This window comes from Paramisgurnus dabryanus, chromosome 6 (assembly GCF_030506205.2).
Source record: "Paramisgurnus dabryanus chromosome 6, PD_genome_1.1, whole genome shotgun sequence".
NCBI lineage: Eukaryota > Metazoa > Chordata > Actinopteri > Cypriniformes > Cobitidae > Paramisgurnus > Paramisgurnus dabryanus.
The window spans coordinates 26985815-27007948 of NC_133342.1; the positions used below are offsets into that span (position 1 = coordinate 26985815).

Here is a 22134-nt window from a genome sequence, read left to right on the forward strand (position 1 = left end):
CAACATGAGATCTCGCGTAGACCGAGCAGTACATCAAATCCATCCAAAATTCAAAAAATAAGAAGGCTGCTAGAACATTTATTTATGCTCTATCTTTAATGTATTTATTTGAAACTCCCCCTGGCTCTGTTCTTGTCTATTATTTGTTGTTTCTGTATTAATGACTTTATTTGTGTGTGTTTGTAATGTTTGTATTGCAAATATTTAATAAAAAAAAAAAACGAGTTCTCGCGTATTCAGGTATGATCACGCGATAAAGTCATGGCTCCGCCCTGCGGAGCTGTCCGGCATCCGTCAAAAATAGAAGCTCTGCGTATTTGTGCCGGAGGGCTGCGGATGGCCGGAGCTGTGACGGATTCGGAGCGCAGTCAGTGGAAATACACACATTGACTTGAATGGAAACCGATTGACTCCGCCGCCGTTCCGCAGCGGATCCGCAGCCGTTCCGCAGTCGGTGGAAATCCGGGGTTAAACGCGCGCGCACACAGAGAACGAAGGCGAATCCCAAACAGCGCAGCATAAAAACGTTACGTTGTTTTTCATTGCTTTATTCGGCACATGTATGTTAATGGACTACAGTATGAGACACATTTGCGCGACTCTCTCTAAAGTTTACACATCAAGAGTTCTGATCTTTGAAGAGCGTACTTACTGTGATGATCACGTCTGGACCGGACACAACCGCATGTGCCTCTGTGCGTACTTTAGCGCCTTTTTGTGGTTAAATACATCCACGCCGCATACATGTACATGTTGCTTCAGACAAGCACGTGCAGGTCGCGGTTTCTGTTTGCGTCATCACAACATTTCGGCCGTATTGTTTCGGTGATAAAAGTCTTTCGGCCGAAAGCCGAAAATGCTCTTTTGGGCTATTTTCGGCCGAAAATTTTCGGTGGCCGAATATTCGGTGCATCCCTAATAACAACACTCAAAACAGACCCAAATTTATATATACACATTTTTTCACATTTCGATGCAGCGGTACAGTAACTCAATCGTCTGGTCCCTGTCATAAACAATATCGTAGTTGTCTGATAACCAAACCACAGACAAAACAAATTAACCTCAAAGGCATCTGACTTGCATCAGGCTGTATGTTATCTGCTGTTAGTTTCAGATCAGGCAATTTACAGTGAAGTCTGACCTTGAGACATGAGTTGCCCTATTTTTTGTTTTTCATTTGCCTCAAAGACACAGTCTCCTCTGAGACCCCCGAAGACCATGAGCGGGAGGGTGGGGGACTGACAGGTGAGCGAGGAAAAGGAGGACCGTCGACACCTGTGGCGGTCGCAGGGAGTCGGTTAGGTTGCGAGGAGAGAGAAAGCAAGAGGGGCGGGGCCTTAAGCGTTGCCTTCACTGTAAGCTCTGTTACGCTGTAGACAGCCACAGCAGCCCTGATAAGTCCCATAGGGGCAATTAGGACTGAGAGAAGCAGAATGTCAGCCACAGGCAGCGGGGAGGGAGGCGACAGGTAACACGTCTTGCTACGGGAACACAGACCAACAGAGCAGAGAGACACCGAGCTAGCTAATGCCACACACTGTCTCCAGGCTCACTATTATAATGAATAAGGCACCGGACCACCAGCCATTAACTAGAAAGAGTCGCCTCTAAAGCTTTTAAATAGGTCACTCTTGCTTGCATAGCCGACATACATGATGTAGCGACTCATGATAGTGATAGCATGAATGTTTGATTTCCTTGAGCTGCATAGTATATTTTTGTGCTCCTAACAAACTCTCATCTTATCGCTTTGGGCTACATCACATCTTAGGGAAAACACCAAGAGAAACATCTCTAGCTAGTTCTCATCTCGCTCGAGCAAATGGTAGGAGACATATGCCATGTTTGATTGCGACTCCTATCTACCGCCGAGCAACAGTGCATGAGAGGCAAAGTCGAGATCAGGTGAACACAAATTCAGTCAGTGTGATACACTTAAACACATCCAAGCTCCTCTTCGGTCCATTCAGTGCACTTGCCAGCCGAGCAGCATATCCGTGTCATTCCCCAGGGCATAGCGGGTGATCAATATATATTGATTTGTCTGTTTTGGGGAAAAGGGCTGTCTAGACAGCTAGGTTTTCGAATGCTTAGGTATCACTTATCCTGCAACACTCTTGGTTGGATATAACTGAAAATTGATTTATTCATTTTAGGCATAAGTTTTCTCCGTATCTGACCTACCCTACATTTGCCAGGGCTATTACTATGAATCACTCAAGGTTGCATATAAAAACACATTCATCAGGCAGTGACCAAGCTGTGATTCAATATAAGTGGAGATCAGATATTTTGATTTTTTGTTCATATAAGTATCACATAAAAGCAGACAATACTGTTGTATTCATTTGTTAAAACACAATGCTGTGAAAAACAAAGTCAGCCAAGTCAAATGGGTCCAGCTGCTGTACGAACCCAACATTAATAAACTTCTATAAATATGCATTGGCATTTTGCATTAAATATGGGTATTTTCTTAATTAGGACTATTTAAACTCGCAGTTCAAGATTCAGGAATAGTTTCTATCCTAATACCATATGACTGTACTCATTATTGTGTCATTACAGAAATAATACAAATAATCATAATAATATAATGACAACAATAATGTTAATCTTGCAACTGGTCACTTCATTGTTATTTTATAGTCACTTGCCTTCCCACCTATTGCCTTGTTGTCTATCAATTAGTATATTTTGTACATTTTGTAATTTCTGTAAATACAGTATGTGCTTTTGTATACTAAAGCAGAAAATGTCTATTGTTGTGTCTATGGTCTGTAAAGAAGCATTCAAAACATTTTTTTTGCTGTACTTATACAGAATTATTTAGCTTATAACAATAAAGGATTTTGACAAATAAATTGCTGACATTATATGCTTAACAAGTGTGGTAACTATTATTTTTGTGGCCAAAAGCTATATATTACTATAAAATATATAAATATTAAATATCTTAAATATATAAAAATATAAAAAGTTGGATCAACTTAAAACATAACTTCAATTGGTAACACCTACAAAATGTAAGTTTCACCTAAATTGAAACTTTTACGTTGAATAACTTTTTTGGGGTGTTACCAATTTAAGTAATTTTTTAAGTTGATCCAAGTTGACTTTTCTGTTTTAGTGTATAAATAGTAATTATATATAAAATACTAAAATACATATTTATTTTTCACTCTTTTTTAAGATAAAAACAGAAAATACAGGAAATATGTACACACACACAAAAAAAAAACAGTTTTCCGAACTAAATGTCTTCTTCAGGCATCAGTCAGTATTTAGTGTGACCTCTCTTGGTATCTTGAGCGTTTTGAGGAGACTGAAGTCCTGAAGTCATTTGATTAGAATTAGGATTTAATTTTATTTAGGTTCCTAAATTTAGATCCTGCAGAAGCCTGCTTTTGGCTCAAGTGAAAGGTGTATTTTAATAAAGACACTGAGAAATAAATATATATGATCATTATAACATTGCAAAAACAACAAATGGTAGCAAGGTGGCCTAAGACTTTTGCACAGTACGTATGACTAGACTCCTAGAGGTGCTTAACCTATAGAGTTACCACACCACAAGACTTAATCCCCAAACCTCGGCCATACAAAACACAAGTGCCCCCGACTTTCCACCATAATCTGCTCAGCAACATGTGCGCCATAATCTCAACAGTAGGCGATAATGGATTCAAACGTTGGAGGTCTTTTTTTACTCAATGGGATGGCCATGTGCACACCAACACAATTAGTGTCAGGGAGTGCTGCCCATACCAGATGGGTCCGCTTAATTTCGTAACGAGAGAGGCCATAATGTGATCTGGAAGCAATGTTGTGCCACTGACTCAGAATCTGCTTTTCCTGGTCGGCCACGATAATGGTGAAAGCGTGTTTTTGCCTCACAAATTGCCTGGAGCGGACCATACTGTGTGGTGAATTAAAGCAATTTAGCCAAACCTGCTAAAATCAAATGTCCCTCAAATCCCCATTTAGCCACATGCCATTCAGGATGGGGACCCGAGCGCATCGCGACTGCACCCTGCATTTCCTTTGTCAATGCATGCAGACTGTTCAAACAGATAGCGCCAAACACCTGTTAACCTTTGTGTCGCTGTGGCATTGGCGTTTACAGTGCTGCTGGAAAGGTTCCCCTGCAATCCCATAACATCATTATGGGGTGTTTGTTTAGTGCTCCCCTCGTGAACGCCGTGAGAAGCCGTGGGAACTGCGGTTTTACGGCCTCAGTGTAAAGAGCTCGGCGGGAGCCAGCGAGACAGCGGTCTCCCTCCGACATTGTGATTCAACTCTGGAATGCAGCCCCCATTGCAATGCAAATTTTCTGCGTCTCGTCTTTTCGCGAGCGCGTGTTTACGTGCACGTTTGTTTACTTGTCACTTCCACTGCTGACAAATACCCAAATCACAAACGCAGCGTTAATAGAGTTTGCCGGTGCTGTCAAAGTCAAACAGACAGCTTCTCGGATCATAGTTGATATTTATCGTGTGTTCTTCTACCCCGAAGGCTCTTTTACAACTTGACAATACCATTAACTCATCCCCACTTTCAGAGGATCTTGTAAGTGTGGCATCTTACCTTGGTAAATACAAGAGACTTTTGTTCCAGACAGGCAGCTGCGTGGTTGTTTAACCCCCAGACTGTGTTTTTCGATTTATGGCCGGGATATACACTACGTGAAAGTATCTGAATGGAATAGTTCCTGACCGAGTCGTAACTCATTGTGTTTCTTATGCCTGTAACCCTTGCTTTGTAGAAGCCTCTGGGACAGGAGTTTTACAATCCCAGGTAACAATGCTCCCATTTCAAAAGGTCATAACTAGTCATCTTGATTGCAATCACAAAGTCTGACATTTGATTCTGCATCTAAGTTGGTATTAGTGTTTAGACCTGAAGAAGGAAAAACATATATCAACTGAAATAATCAATAATGACATTTATTGACATTAACAACAGTGGCAATAAAATTGAAAACGCTCTCTGTGTCCACAAATAAATAAACCTCGTGAGCAGCAGTGGCTGGAAAATCATGGAATTAAAAGCCACCGTACACGTTGAAGGCAAGCGGGAAGCAAAGGTTAAAGGCTGTTGATTAAAACTCATTTCTTCTCCTTCTATTCTACTTTGCCTGGAACTACCTATTGAAAATGGCCCTGGATATGTCAGGTTATTAGTCAATGCTCTTCTTTAACAAAAAATGTATTCTTCCCGCAATAGGCTGTACCTCAATTACCAAATAATACACGAACCGTACAGTAAATAGGAACAGCTGGCTTGTATTTCTTGGCCTTTTGTGCTCGAGGCTTGTGCCCTCACTGTGACCACATTCTGACTCTGCAGTATACCAGGTAATAACTATTTGCTTTTGAGACGTTTTTCTGGTATGATAGTTTGTGTTTTCAAGGGTAAATTTATCAGGAATGCAATGTGAAAATAAAAGTGCATTTTTATTTTAGGTGCTTAAGAAAAATATCACACAAAAACAAACGGTGCTAAATAGCACTACAAGTGGTTCACTGGCTCCTAATCATAGGGGAACCATTATAATGGCGCTTTTTCATTGCATAGTACCCCACGGTTTAGTTTAGTTTGGGTCAGGTCAGCTCACCTCACTTTGGCGTGGTTAGCTTTTCCATCGAGTTTGGTATCACTTCCCAGTGAGCGTGATTATAGGCGTATCGTTACATTTGCGCTGCATACTGCTGTGACATCATACAAGTGAGAGCGTCCTTGTACATTCCCATACATTTATTTATTTATCAGTCCGCCACAAAATTAAAATTGGCCACCACAAATAGATGTTTGCACATTGCGTTTATCACTAAGGTTACCTCTATCTCTCTTGACAGTTTTGGTTTAAACACCCGTGGCGTCAGTCGGCGGCGCTCCGCTGAGCCTCATTGAAGTTGCATTTAAGCATATAATACTGACGTGCTCGTGGTGAATGTTCCACCACAAACTGCAAGTTTGGAAAAACCTGTTATGGTGTCCCTGATTCTCAACCTATGGATCGCTAAAAGGGAGTTTGGGAACTTACAGCACAGCACAGATGACAACATTTTTCCTTGAGACAGCGCAAGCTAGCACTAAAGGTAAAGCTAATATTTACATTATAGCGATGACGCTTAGTGACAATTGACCAATCAGTGATCTACAGTGTTTTCGCGTCACATTTGGTATCAGCTCGGGTCACTTGGAACCCCAACCGAGGTGGTACGAAAAAGTATCGGGTACCACGTACTGCACCCAATGGAAAAGCTCCCAAAAGTAAGCTGACCCGACCCAAACTAAACCAAACCGTGGGGTACTATGCAATGGAAAAGCACCATAAGTGCCATACAGCACATACAGTACAAAGCACCTGTGTAGAACCATATTGGGCTCTGTAGAACCATAAGTGGTGCTATATCACCCCATATGGTTATTCACGGGTGCTCTATAGCACTAAAAATAGTTCTCCTATGATTACAAGCATATTTAGCACCAATTTTTAGGGTCATTTTGATAATCGAAAAAATTTTGGGTCAATTTGTGGACCAATCAAGTAAACCTACCTTAGTTATGCAAAGTTGGACTCTTTTACAAAATAAAGGAGATACATAACTCAACAGTGGACAGTGGTGTTCAGCCACCAAATACCAACCACCACAAAACTAGCCACATGCAAATTTTAATCGAAATCATACTTGTTTCTCCTTTGCGTAACATAGTGGACATCTGGAGACGGTTTAAGATGGCTTACATATGACTATAAAAATTGATTCCATGCATACATGGGTGGAGAATGCAGGTTCGGCATGTACCAGTAAGACCTGAGCTACAGTAAGTTACTCATTCGCAATTCACTTTAGACATGACTTCAAACGTGCATAAAGAACTTTGAAGGGGAATTTTGATTAAAGGTCTTCAGTCAGAGGCCAACAGGTTAATAATAATGGTGCTTTGTGAAAGCATAGCTCTCAACATTAACCTGTTTGATTGATTGATTTAAACGCTGCCCCACCTTTTGATTAACTGTACGCTGCTGAATAGTTCAGACTTTAACTGAAGTTTCCCTAAATTGCTGGGGTTACTGTGATTGAAAGCTGAAGTCACGGGTCACATGTGAAGCAGTCATGTGATCTTGCTGAACACAAATGCAGCCACGGCATCTTTAACATGATGTCATCAACAGTCTCATTTCACACTGTGCGCCGCACAAAAAGAGCAATCCTTATTTATTCCAAAGCACCAGACTGAATGGCGGAAATATTCATTGTGAATTTTCAATTCCGTTTCAAGTTTGTTTTTCATCATCAAGGCTATTTTTTCCTCCAAATTCTCTCCCACACTCTCTGTGATCAGCCCTGTCATCTTCTGCACTGACTGATGTGAGGAGTATGCTATGGAGGACTCCCCGAGCTTTCATACATCAAGGCTATTTCCGATAGGGACGATGCGGATGAAAGAAAATAACAACAGCCCTGTGTTCGGTATCAACTTATTATCACAGGCAGAAGCTGAGGAGAACATATTTCCTTTGTGAGTCCATTTAAAGATTTACTTAATATACAACCCCCAACCTTGCAAATTAGTAAACAAGGACAAAGCACTAACTAACTAGGAAATTGAAAAGTGATAGCAGGCAAAGAAATGGTAAAGAAAATCCATCACATTGTATTCAACTACAGCAGGTGGAGATAAACACAGTGCTATTGATTTCTTAAAGTGTTCTTAACATTAGAACAACAAATTCAGGCCTCCAGACTGCGACCAGTTTTTGAGACAGCATGAGCATTTTTTTTTACAAATGCTTGCGCATATGCAACCTGGAAATAAATAAAAAAATCTAGTTGTTATTTTATGTTAAGAAGATGAGTAGATCGCGAGCCAATTTATTTTGTTTAATACAATAATGTCATTATTTAACCAGCAATAAATCAATTATAATCTATCTAATGATTGCATTTACTAGCTTCTGACCTTTAAGGTCAGCATAGGGAATCTTTATCTATCTTGCTGATATGTTGTACCTTTTGTTGTAAATTGAGTCTTTTGGGCTATCTTATGCTTCGATTTAGTCAAGGGGGTTGAATCTTTGGTTTATAACTTCCTATTGTGAAAGCTTGATTAATTGTGCATAATGATATATGTATATAGAGTTATTTGGAGGAAAATTTTGAATAATTGCATTGCAGGCTAATTTGTAGTAAGATATGCCCCTAACAATTTAGCTTCAGAGGCTCGTAGTAAAAAATTAAACCCTGACTTCGCTTTTGTGTGCTTTTTTGAAATTCAGTTGTCGCCATCTGAAAAGGGCTTCATTTTTGTGATTTATTTATGAGGTTTTCCATAATTGGTGTAAAAGCACAACTGAGGTTCATAAATCACTCTTGGGTGAAATTAATCACATGCGTGTGCTAATCAATGTTATCCTGCTTCATCTCCTGTGAGCAAACACAGCAAACTGTGGGCCATTGTCATCTGTCAGGTGACAGATAGCTCTGATCTAATTATCATACAAAGCCAACTAAAACATTTGCATACAAGCAAGACCCTTAAACTATTAAACACTGCCAAAGTGTGAAACTTATGATTGGAAAGAGGGTATTGTTTTCCTTAAAAGAACACATTTAAATCTGTTTGTTTTACTGATAATGTTTCTGAATACATTTACGGATAATAAAGTCAGATAAACGTTCAGTTATTATAAAGCAACAAAATGCATTTCACAATCAATTAGGCACTTTATTCTCAATCCAAATGTGGGGTGGCTTGTTTGAGAGAATTTCAGTAAGTCAAAGGTCATATTGCCTAACTATGTGGACTTTAGTGTGTAGCTGGCTACCCAGTCTCACAAAGTTTCGTGATATAGTCACGTATTTTTTTGCTTCTTTTTTCGTGATATTATCACGAATTTCCGATTTGGTGCTTGCATTAGAATGTCACTTTATACATTGGTTTAAACTATTTTTTCTGATTAATTTTATTAAATTTCGCTTAAATCTAACCCTAAACCGAAGCAACAATGGTAAGAAAATAGGACAAAACAGTTGAGTAACCAATACGTGATAATCACACGAAAACAGGAATTCATGATAATATCACAAAAAAAAGAATAAAAAAAAATGTGACTATATAACGAAATTTCGTGAGACTGGGCTGGTAGCACATCACTTTGTTTAATAGGTTACATGTATACATGTATTCTCAACATTCTCATAGGTAGATAAAATACTTCTATGTTTTATATGTTTCTATAAACATCTTGAAGAAATGACTATTGACTGTATACAGTATATACACACATATAAGCACAATCAAAGAATTTTCCAGAATTTCGGATCCAGAAACTACTGGCCAAGTGTAAATTATATACTCTAACATAATAAAAGCAACAAAAAATCCTCATCCCTAAATGTTATCATTAACACATCAAAATCCAACAGGTTTATGTAACATTTGGCCTACAATCTAACCAATGCACAAGAAGAAAACCATTTGAACCTTACAACCAATATTTGCCAGATTGAGATATATTAGAGTCTGCCAAATCCAGCAATTATCAGGATTTGAAACTGCATTACTGCAGAGACTTGAAAATCAAACATTATGGTACCAATATGCTTATTTAATATCATAATTAAATCTTACTATAACCACAACAACAGTGCAATGTAGTATTTTCTCTTAATCAGACACACAGCACTTTAATGAATGCATCCATAATTCTGCAGGTGCCAGAAACAACATCTCCCACACAGAGCCACAACCTGTTCACAACTGTGTACATGCATCTCTTATGATTTCTTTGTTTACCAAAAATTGTGTCAATAGTAAATACAGCAACAGGGTTTAACAAAGCATGTAACCTCTAAAGAAATATAGTTCAAGTAATTTCTGGTAAAGAAAAACAGATGCTTTTGTACATGCTGAAAAACACAACTATTCAATGTTATACCTCTCAAGGACTTTCAAGATTCCACATCTTAAAATGGAAAAACTACCCACGCGAAAAAAAAGTAGCATTCTTAAGCATTTCTGTAGTAAACTATGGCAAATTTCTTAGATAGCATATTAAAGTGTTATTAATCCTCACCATAGTTATTATTAAAAAATACTAGTAGGCTACTTACCGCAATTTATTAATTCACTATAGTTTACACTACAGAATAATACATATTAAACAAATGTACTAATTACGATAATATGCTAACGTACAGTTTACAATGGGCCTAACGTCAATGAAATATATATTTTTTGTTGGTATAACGTTATACGTACCTAAACACATGGCAGTTTATAGACAACTACACTAACGTCAGTGAAAACTTTGTACAAACAAATATTTTACACTATCTCGCCACATAAAAAATAAATATATAATAAAAAAAGTACCAAAACATCAATACGAGTACTACAGGCCTGTCTGTTTGGTTTATCATAACGAGCTTTATTAAACTAAAGCGCTCTTTAAAAACAGTGCCAACACTCCTTTAAAACAACAAAACATCCCTTGTTCATATCGCTTTGCTATTATAATCACCGTTTATATGTTGCCTGGTAGTTTGAGAAAGTGCCCGGGCCAATTCTGACATCAACATCAATCCGCGCGCATCCTCGAAAGTCACCCTGCAACTGCACGGGTCAAATCACGCGCACGTATTCAAAGCTCATCTGCACATTTAAACGCAAAGCTAGTCAAGTTCACCTAACTTACCTCAGTGCTGGTGAGTAGAGGTTAGTCCTGCTTTGGATGCGTATCCTCTGAGCGCTGTGAAGACACTGTACTATAGTCTGCCTGTCTCTCACTCTCCTCAGCTCCGTCTCTCTTTCTTTCTCTCTCTCTCTCTCTCCTCCCCTGCGCGCAGCATCAGAGCGCGCTCTCGCTCACTGAAGGGGACAGTGGCGCTGATTGGCTGTCACTCGCAGCACGAGCTCAGTGACAAAGTGGGATCATCAACATTACCAAAGTAGTTTAAAAATTAAACATATTTATGACATCGTCGTGCCTGTTCGGAGATTTGGGTCACTCCTATTAACTCTCGACTTTCGCTCTTTAGCTGCAGATAAAGAAAAAGCGTAGATCTTTAATTCCTCAGAAAAATATTTTAACTTTTTAGGCAAAGTCCCTGATTTGGCATATATGTTGCGCCCCACGTATACTTTGTCTTTTAACTGTTTTGTTTAGGGAAAGTATGCACTTGGACATATAGCTGTACATAATACTGTACTATTGGATATTGAAAGTGACCGTTGTTTACTAGACCAGTAGTTCTCAAACTGGATGCCCTGAGATGGTGCCAGGGGAGCCCCAGTTAATTACATTTTATAAAATACATCAATTTAACATTTAACATTATTCTGGCTACTAACCAAAAGCAATACATTGTACAATTAATGTATGTTTTATTTCATTCACATTTTCAAAAACGTTTTGTAACGTTATATGTTATTATAGGGAGGGGGGACGCACGCCAAAAAGGTTTGAGAACCAATGGACCAGACAGACGACTGTGATAATCACACACATAAGAATCAAACTCCATGTTTACTATATGATTTAATTAATATATTCGGTAAAAAAATCACTTATTCCTCCCGTTTGTAATGAGATGTGGGTAATCTGCTTGTGAAAGTCCCCATAAAAACTAAATATTCACGTCAAACAAATTTTTTTTTTTTGCGTTTAGTATGGCATGTTAAGGTTTTCTAGCTACATGTAGTGTGCTTTAAAACACTGACAAAATATGCCTTTGGGGAATATTATCATTCAAAACTTACAGAATCATAAAATCTAGATTCTTTATGATGTAATTCAACACTTCAACCTCTCATTAGATTTTCTGTCCAATAAAATATTCTCTAGAATCTTAAGCCCCTCCCCCTTTTAATATTAGGAAGCTCTATCTGAAATCAGTCACTTGTTCTTCCTGGTCTGGGTCCAAATGCTCTCAGATGCCAAAAGCACACAACAAACAATTCTAATAAAACAGATGAAAACATGATCCTAACCTTTACCTCCATCCCATTGTCGTGGGCCTGGGGAATGTAGTGTACAGAGTTCATAAAAGGTTATTAATTATATGCAAATTGAGGCACAGTGATAGTGTCTGACTGTGACTCATTAAGTTTTACTATTGCTGTCTTTCGTATTCTGCTCTCACAAATGTGAGCTTTTCCTGACAAGGGATGGGAGAATTATTGATGCGTTATTTCTGGTAAAAGAAACACCTGTGCAACTGTTTCCATCATAAAGAAAAATTGACCAGGGGAAGGTGTCAGGTCGCCTACACCAGCAGCATTTTTTGATTTCATTTTCATATTTTATTATGACTACGCTCTGCTTTTTTGCATTGAGTAGAGCTCCTCTCAAAGATTCATCTAGCCCTGTCAATCATAACAGTGATAAAAGCAACTGCTTTGCTTACTCCCGTGTTAAATCTTCCACCAACCCCGGTGTTTATTTTCGTTATATATTCAATAAATAAGTTAACAGGTTGAAGTATATATCTTGCATTTAACCTTTTCATTATATACAGCTAACCAAATGTATTAACCCTTGCTTGAACCCATAGGTTTGTAGTGATAATAAAATAGTTAGCTGATGGATAAAGGTTGAAGGCTAATATCACAACCTGCATACCATGCTCACTCATCACTCAGGCACCCTGTGAAACCTAGTCACACTTTAACAAAGAAACCCCCCTTCCTGTTCACCCCAATAAGCCAGCAAAACAATGAAAATACCTATAGGCCTGATGATGCCTCATTAGTGAGGTGTTTAGTGGGGGTTCAGAATTTGGGTTGATTTAGAACTCAGCATTTACGAGCAGTCGTGAATGATGTGAGATCGTTTTAAGGGTGAATGCCTATTGCTTTACTTAGAAGACTCACAAAAATTTCACTTTATAAATGTTTTTCAAAAGAGTGATTCAAATCAAACTGAGATGACTTCACAGGAGAAGATCATTTTCACCAAGAAAGTGACATGTGCCCTCACAGGCATAACACTTAACACTTAAAACGGCAGGCGTTTACACACTCCAGCTGAATTGTAAATGATGAAATCCTGTCATGACCTAAATGTATTCTTTGACATGGCTGATGCGCATTGCACTAGACCGCTGACAAAGCAGAAAGACTTGCTCAAGTCAGCGTGAATAAATCTACGCCTGTACAGTATGTGCCAAAACTGTTCAAAAATGAGCATAAAAACCTTGAAATGGAAGAAGATAAGAAATATAACCATGTTAATGTAACCATGCATAAAGAATCACAATCACATAGTGAGACATCTGAACATGCATTCAAGTGAAAGAAATTTGGTGTGAGGCATGAACGTAATTGCAAGACAGTCAATGTTTTATAGATGATATAATAATGATACTAAAAATTCTCATTTCTCCTCTTTTTGGTCTCAGGCTATTGCAGAGTTCTGCGGTAATTCGAAGATGAGTATAAATGTGGTGATGAAGGAGTGGCAGACAGCAGAACATATGCTTTATGTTAACAGCCAATCACTCAGCAGATGTTTATGTTTATCTTGTATTAAGCTCTATCTAATCTAGCATGCCTTAGTGTAGACACATACTCTCCGTCATATACAAAGTATGAAAATTGCTTTAATACTACAGTATAAAACCAGAAGGTGAGTTTCATCCAAACCGGTGTGTTTAGAAGATAAAAAAACCCTAAGTGGTATAAGAAAAAAGTCTGTTGTTTTCTATTCTAATCCATGTCTGCCAATATGAATATTTTAAAGGATTTCACTAAGGGCTTATAGGACAGCAAACGATAATCCGCTTTAAATCAGTAACAGCATATTGGCTCAGGCTTATACCTTATACCACCCAAGACAGAGTCAAGGAGCAATGGGCGCAATGTAAAATAATAAGCAGCCCAGATATGTCATGCAATGCCATTTTAAAGTAAAATGTGCGCATGGAAAAAAACAGCAGTTTGTATAACACAGATAATTAGGGTTATGACTTCCTGTCACGTATGAGTATTCGCAGCTCCATATTTCCAAATGCAAATGTCAGAATTTCTTTAATGAATGTGAAAACTTCAAGAGCATCTTATTTGCATGTCTCGTAAGGCTGGTGCGTTTAGAGATGAGTAGTAAAGTATCTATTCCCTAAGGATCCGAATGTTAGTCATCGCGGCCTAAGAGAGCAGTCCCGGGTGCTCATGCTGAGCATGGAAAATCGCAGGGGTCGACCCGTCTCCACCGCTGGAATGTGATTTCCACCCTCAGCAAGAGAGCAGATCCCAAGACCCAGGGCAACATCACTACAGCAGGGGGAGAAATTTATTAGACGTGCTACTCAATAGAGTTTGTCATGTTGCATTTATAGGACTACTGTCACGGGGAAACAAGAGCAAAAGAGACAAACACTAGCCTCCAAGAAGGACTTTTAAAATGTGTGCATGTGCGGTTTTTAAGATCGGAAAAAAAATAACTCACACAAACACAAATATGCATACAAAATAAAATTGTGTGACATAAACCATCACAGAACTGTATGCTTAGCTTTTAGTTAAAATAACAATTGCAAAATTATGTTACTATTAGTGATGTCAGGTGCACTAATTTTATGATAATTTAAAATGTAGTAAATTTGCGAGTAGTAGCAATTACTCTTTACTGTCTTGCAGTGATGCAGGTGTTTAAAGGCTGGCACCATGCTGACAAGTGTTAAAAGCTTTTGAAAAGAAAATTAACCAACAATTATTTTAGCGTTTTGAATTAGATTTTTGAACTAATCTAATCATGTTTATATTCTGAATAGAAACCTTGTGTGGGTTGAAGAAATTTCTATTTCAAGGGCAGAAGGCATTCAAATCAACCGTTAATTGGTAGAAATTAGCTGTTTTTTATGTGAATTATATATATATAATCATAAATTGTTGCAGATTTCATTGTGTTTAAACCAGTCCATTTCCAAAATGTCCATTCTTAATATCCCTCGCAGTGCACAGAGCTAGGGATTAATCCGCCCCCCTCGTTGGCCCAGATGGACAGAGCCTGTTCACTGTTATTAAATCCCTAAGTGTGTTGTGTTCTCATCATCAACACATTTCACAGCCCCGTCCTTAACAACTAACACATCGCTATGAAATACATTCAGAATATTTCACATAAACAAATAGAAAGCAATGCACGCTCAGCACATTTGCTGCATTAAAGAAGGTCTCTTTGTGGGTCCTCTGATGATCCACTCCAAAATCTGAGGTTGGGCCACTAATCTAGCTGCGTTTCTCTTTGCCAAGGGATTACAGAGTGACAGTTTCAAGAGGAAGGAAAGATGTAATGCCCTGCTTAAGCCCCCGGTCCAATTAAAAGCCAAATTGTGGTGTGACATCAACACAAGCGCTGCTTCACAGTTGCTAAACATTTCATAAAGTTGATGCATTTTCTAAATGCAAATCAGGATATTTCTGTCCCGTCCCTCAGGAAAATCACTTTTCACACTTGTGCGGTTCCGGCTGTCTGAAGACTACCCTTAAGCACTTGCCATTTTTAAAGCTTTAAAGGCTGTTCAGTCGATTAATCCAAGAGGTATGCTTAAATCCATCTTCAAATTAACAAGGCAAAAATGAGAAAATCTTTAGCAAGAGTACGGCCCGTTAAAAGATCCTTTCAGGTGTTGACGGTTTACAAAGCCGTGGAGTGTAATCCTCTTTTTTTGAAGTGTCCCACAATCTGCCTTGTCTAAGTGGCAGGGACCAAGCCTAGAATATAAAAGAACCAAGGGATGATAACCAACAGAGCCTTTGTCTTGATAGAGAGGAAAATAATGAGAGGATTAGACAAAAAATACTTTTCAGGTAAAATAAAATGACAGGGTTACAATAAAAAATAGGAAATGAAGAAAATCAATAGTCTTTCATTTCAGGTTGTTCCTTTAAAAAAAGGTAGAAGGCTACAGGAAATGGCATGAATTGGTGAGTTACTGCTTTATTTTCCAACTGAGAAAGTCCCACAGGGAGCACAAAATAACTTCAGTCTACGGTAATTAACTTTGGTGCAACCTTTGGTTGGAGAGAGCACTCGACCCCGCAATTCTTTCGCCACAGCACTTCAACAAACTGCCTCCCACTAGACCTGCAGCCGTGAAGCTATAGAAACCAACCATACTGCCCTGTGCAATTTGTTGAACATTTCTCATATTTAAAACACATTTCAGACCCACAAAGATGGGCATCAGCTGAATGTTAGCTGTATGAAAGCTCTTAAAAGGAACAGTAGCATTAACATAATGAAAATGCTCCACACTAATTTTAATTAATTTACTTCCTTTCCCGGAATGTAAAGCAGTTGTATTTGGCACACACTGCATCACTGAAGGACAGGCAGAGAGATGCCGGAGTGTTTTAGTATTTAGAGTCACACTTTGTTCCCTCAACGTACTTCAAGGTCCACGTTTATCATAAACCTGGACATATGGACTTTAAGTTCCATATAAAAACAACTCTTGCTGTTTATTCCATACCATTACTTACCAATGTGCTGCTCAACCCAGATGACCTACAAGAAACATATATGAGATGTCATTTACTTTCATTATAAAGAAAAGAGTAAACAGAGTTTTCATTTTTGGCAAAACTATCCATTTAATCCTCAAGAGATCACTTAAAACCAAATCAAAAGATCATAGCAGATATCTTTAGTCAACCCTGGTGGCCGGTGACTTTTTTCGAGGGCGCTCGATGCAAAGTTCGTCACAACATGTATGTAGCCCGTCATGTGTGTGGTTGGTAATTTCAAAATATGTGTTCTGCGCATCCAGTAATCCTATGTGCATCACGTGTCTTGTCAAAATAAGTGCCTGCTGCAGACGCGTCTAAAGGGTTTATGACAAAAGAGACGCTCGCGTGTGCCAGATACTCACATAATCTCATGCGTATTTTGTGAACGTGAACGTCTCTTTTATCATAAACGGTTTTGACGCGTGTGCAGCAGGCACTTATTTTGACAAAACACGTGATGCACATGGTTCACATGATGCAACAAACACGTTTTAAAAACCCGAGCAACACACACCGAACACTTACTTGCCGCCACTGTCAACCACCCAACACAGTTGGGTACACCGAAATGTACTATATCTGTCAATGTTACTTATGTGGAACGTGTTCTATGAGAGATCATATTGGATTATATTTGTTGCCTACTTATGAGTATTCACTTTAGGATGGTGTTTTATTACAGAGGTTGAATTGTACTTGAAAGAGTGAGCACTATTAGCACCTGTTGCTGAGAATCAACAGGGTTGCCAATCCCTCTCATGTGCCAAACCCCCTCCACTTTAAACAAAGTTTGAGAGGTGATGGGGTTAAAAAATTAAACAATCAGAAGTTTCTCCTTTGGGTTGTCATATGAGGTTGGCGATATAAAGTCAAGTCGCATAAGAGTTTTATACTTAAAAATGCAAATATCTTTAAGAGGCTTTTATGTAACAAAACAATGCTTTCTTTCTACTCAGTTCATATTTGAACCCCTATGCACGTTCGTTAGGATTTAGGACTGGGATTTAATGGGATTACAAGTTTTCTTAGACCCTTACACTAATCATGCTGCACATACACAAGGGCACACATTTTATCATTGGACTTTACTCTGGTGACAAGTGTTGATGCTCTCCTTTTCACCTTAAAATAGAAAGTTTCTGTTTACCAGGACGAGACAGGCTGATTAATCTGCTGTAATGTGGTTTAGGAAAGACAGAAAGATTCTCTTGTCTCCCTCCACCTGCATGTGTAGATATGGATGGAGGGAGACAGGCTGTGTCTGATGTCCACTATTATCAGTTGTGGAGTACTGATGCCTGTACACTTTTGTTCTCTGACAGGTGATTAGCATTGTTTCACTTATCTTCAGTTGATGACTGAACAATGGGGCACTAAAATGCGATAAGATAGATGATACATGGTTAGAGCCACGGGGGGCTACATTTCCTATCTAAATGTATCCTAGCTACATCTGTCTGCTGTTTGAAATGTGGTTAAAAAGTAACTTTTCTGAACGACCAAAAACATGACCATGAAATGTTCAACTTTTAGCAGTCATTTTTGGCAACAACAACAACAAAATCAGGGTGTGGGCAGAATCATTAGTATTAACTGCTAGCTGAAAATACTGGAAAAGAGTTAAACAAATATTACATTCAGAATCAATTCCATGTTGTTTAAACCTTTATGATGTTCTTTAGTTAGATGTAGCTTTGACTTGGTATGCACATTCACCCTTGTACCAAATAAACATTTAACTCAAATAAACCTCTAACTTTAGCTAACAAATAGAAATATCAAGCAGCAGATCTTTGACATGATGTCTCTGATTGGTTCGGTGAAAGTATTCGATGGAGCAAGTATGATTTAGCTGGCACTAGTAGATCTAAGCCGGGTTTGCTGGCCAATCACCAACAGCATCAAAAATGAAGCCTGCACTTTCAAGGAGCTTCAAAAAGAAGGTTCAATGAGAGTGAGCTTTAATCTGCCAGATCTCTTAGGAAACTGTTTGTCAGCAGAGAAGCTTTATTGATGTTAATTTTATGGTCAATATTTTACATCAGTCAGCCGGTGAAAATAACAAGATTCATGTCTTGTTTCGTGGAAGACGGATCATTTTAAAACAAGACTATTGTTGTTGTTGTTGTTGATATTATTAATACCATGCTTATATAACGCTATTCTAGGAAATGAGGAGATTTTAATTTTACATGTATGTGCTGTATTTTCCCATTGTACATTTACTGCACATTTAACTAGTTTGCAAGTGCTTGTAAATCGAATACTGCTAGTGCCATATATTAGTAGCTAAAGGAACCACCTTTCTATTGTTTCCAATAATTGCAACATGAAGACCATACACTCTAAAAAAATGCATGAGCCCAGTCCCTTGGGTTGTAATTTAACCTATGCTGGGTTGTTTCAAGATCCATATCTTTAAGAGCAACGTGTTGAGCATCCTTTTGTATGAGGCAGAGTGCTAGAAGACCGTCAAACGCAAGCCAAACCCAGTGCCTGCGACGGATCATGAGTATCTTCTGGCCTAGCATAGGGCCCTATAATTTCCGCGATCACGGAATCGCGGACGGAATCGCGTAATTGGCTAATTAACACGGAATCTAGTATTAACGCGGAATTTTACATATTTTGAATAAAATTATGTTTTTGTGTGGGAGACGAATGTATGTCTGGGGGAAATGCAGACTGGGGGAAGTAAATCTGGGCGACACGCCCCCTCCCGTCGCTTCAGACCCCCTCCAAAACTGAAACCACGGCGAAATGGCTCTCCACGACTCTGCTTTCGTCAGCGAAAAAAATTAAGAAATTGGACGCTAAGCACTTTGTTCCGAGCAGGTCTCACATGACTTTTATGTGACTGGAGTTCACGGTGAGCGCAAAGATACATGCACTCTCTCATCCACGTCTGTCTCACTTTACCTCTCTAACGTGCACGCGCTCAAGAATCTGTCCGAAGTGCGAACACAAATCCTCATGTATTTGTTCAGTTTTATGCATTTCAAGCGAGCTAAGACAAACTAACTATCCCTCGCATTTAAAATATAATCATCTGCATCATGGCGCCGCTCTCTGTCTCTCTTTCGCTCGCACGTTCAAAGAGCTGCGTGCTCATGCTGTCCTAAGTCAGATCACTATCCTGTGTATATTTGTAAAGTTATATGCATTTCACGCGATTGTGTATAAAATATGGATCGCGTTCCGCTGGATTGATGTGTTTAAGGCACTTCTGAAGGCACCACTGCTTTGACACCTTGTTGTAGCCTCCTGCAACAACACTTAGCAATGCATTGAATTGAGTTGCGTGTGCGCGCGCGCGTGTGTGTATGTGCGTGTGTAAATGCATCTTTTATAGCCATTAAGTAATCCTGTTATCCAGTTTTTCCCCAAATCATTTACATTTTAATCATTAACATTAAATGCACACTCTTTTTATGACAAAAAAACAGTAAAGGGTAAAAAATATAATTGCCAAAAATTAAAACGGATAAAACGGAATTTGGGAAAAAATACAACGGAATTTGGGAAAAAATAAAACGGATTTTATAGGGCCCTACTAGCATGATTTCAAATGAGGAACTCCGGCACAGATCTGGCACAAACACCATTGCTGAGACCACAGCAACACGTCGATGGAGATGGCTTGGCTACATCTGCAGAATGCCCCCTGACTCACTACCAAGGGTGGCACTGAGATAGACTCCACAGGGAAAAAGGAAACGGGGCAGACCCACAGAGACCTGGGGTCGAACCATGGAGCGAGAGCTCAATTCCAGAGGCCTCACCCTGCAGACTGCTCCCGCAACAGCAACTGATGGAATGTTCGAATGGAGTTCCCTTGCTGTCGCCTCAAACAGCCGACGGCGCAAAGAGGATTGAATTGAAATGGGTTGTTTTAATAAAAAATTTACTGCATTTGAAGGCCAATGATGTCACCACAGCATGACGAACTTTAAATTGGACACCACTTATTCATGTAGATGGAACTTGGGTCTTGTTAGCAAAATAGAGGGGATGCAAATAGACATATGAGTGATAGTTCGCCCAAAAATAAAAAAATAACCCCATGCATTCAGGAGAGAGTATCAGCGTAGTGTACACACTTTTTGTAGTGACTTATGACAAATGCGGAGGGTTGTTTTACTTTCTGCTCTGTGCCTCTGCCATCCACATTTGTCATACGTCACTATAAAAATTGCATACACTGATACTCAGTTCTGAACGCAAATAAGTCTAAGATGGCTGCATTACTGAAAACTAGTTATTTTCATTTGTAAAATTTAAATATGTATATTTCTCTTACAAAATCACGTGAATTAATTTTCCGAAGGATGGATGCACATTCTTTGGGCTTGAATGAGCTGGACCCTATATCCATCCATTATAAAGATGGGAAGAGCTAGGACATTTTCAAAAATGTCTGAATATGTGTTAGTATGAAAAAGGATGGACATACGTAACTCGGGTGATTAAATCATGGAATAATTTTCATTTTGGCCAAACTACCCCATTTAAAGGGGCTTTAACAGTAAAGTATAAAGTATGACCTTAAATCATTTAGTCACTTAAGCAAAGATATCATTCTGACTGAATTAGCAGCAATCTTGTTGGAATACATCTTAGTTCATTTTATGAACCTTGCCAAACATTTCATATACATATTAAATAAAAGTGTGTACCTTCCTATCAAGATACTCTATACAGAACAAGCCCCCTTATGGTTTACCCCCATATGGTAAACGGCGAGCGTGTACATTGAGAGAGCATATATCCTAAATTAAAGCATGACCCACGCTCTATTTTTGGAATAGATTCTTCAAAGCCTCCTGGATAATATTGTGTTCCAGATCAATTTAGTGAGAAAAATGAACAGCATCACAGAAGTGAAGCAAAACAATGCTAGTTCTTTGAGTGACTCCGAACACTCTGCAGCCCAATAATGAAGTGTGAAATTGAACTGTCAGTACTCTGTGATTGTGTGTCTTCTCTTGCCAGAGGGATCACATTGGAGCTGATAAAGTTCCACACAATGCAGGTTCTGACACATGGTCGCGGAGAACATGTCCTCCTAACCTCTACTTATCTTCTTGTCATTTTTGGAGTTACAGTTGCAACAACCGACACAGATCTGCTGTCATATCAGATGTAGTAAAAGGGCGATGATACAATGATATGTGAAACCACTGAGGAGCTACAGTACATGCTAAATGGTGTGTTGAATTGATTTTTTTCTCTTATTCCCTCTTCTTAGCTTACAGTCACCACAGTGGCATAATAGCTTAAACAAGTTGTTGCCACTGGATGTTGCATGGGTAAGAGGTGCCTGGGCTGATGAATGCAATGTTTACCATCTTCTCTTACCGTATAGACAAAAACAGCTTGGACATCTGTTACTGTAGATTGGTGGTTCTGGACTTGCTTAGCTAATTGATTTATATGTTAACAAGCTGATGATTTCAGTCATGTGTGATAAATGAGATGTACAACTTATGCATTGCTGTGGAATTGAGAGCCATGTTGCTACAGTAGATAATCCATGCAAATAAAAGAGCTGCTTCAGACCATTGCTTTTCACGTATCATGTCCCTCTGATTTTAGGGTTTGGATATG

The 22134-nt window shown here is 38.9% G+C and overlaps 1 protein-coding gene across 2 annotated transcripts in view; it reads right to left on the bottom strand.

The window, feature by feature from the left end:
• cdh6 (cadherin 6) overlaps window positions 1-22134 on the bottom strand; it is a 60287-nt gene that overhangs the window by 23874 nt on the left and 14279 nt on the right. The window contains exon 1 of one of the 2 annotated variants that reach the window (XM_065276408.1): window positions 10712-10860. The exons of the other annotated variant lie outside the window; for it this stretch is intronic. The gene's annotated coding sequence lies outside the window, so the exon portion shown is untranslated. Of the gene's footprint in view, window positions 1-10711; window positions 10861-22134 lie in introns of those variants that run through there. 2 annotated transcript variants of the gene reach the window in all.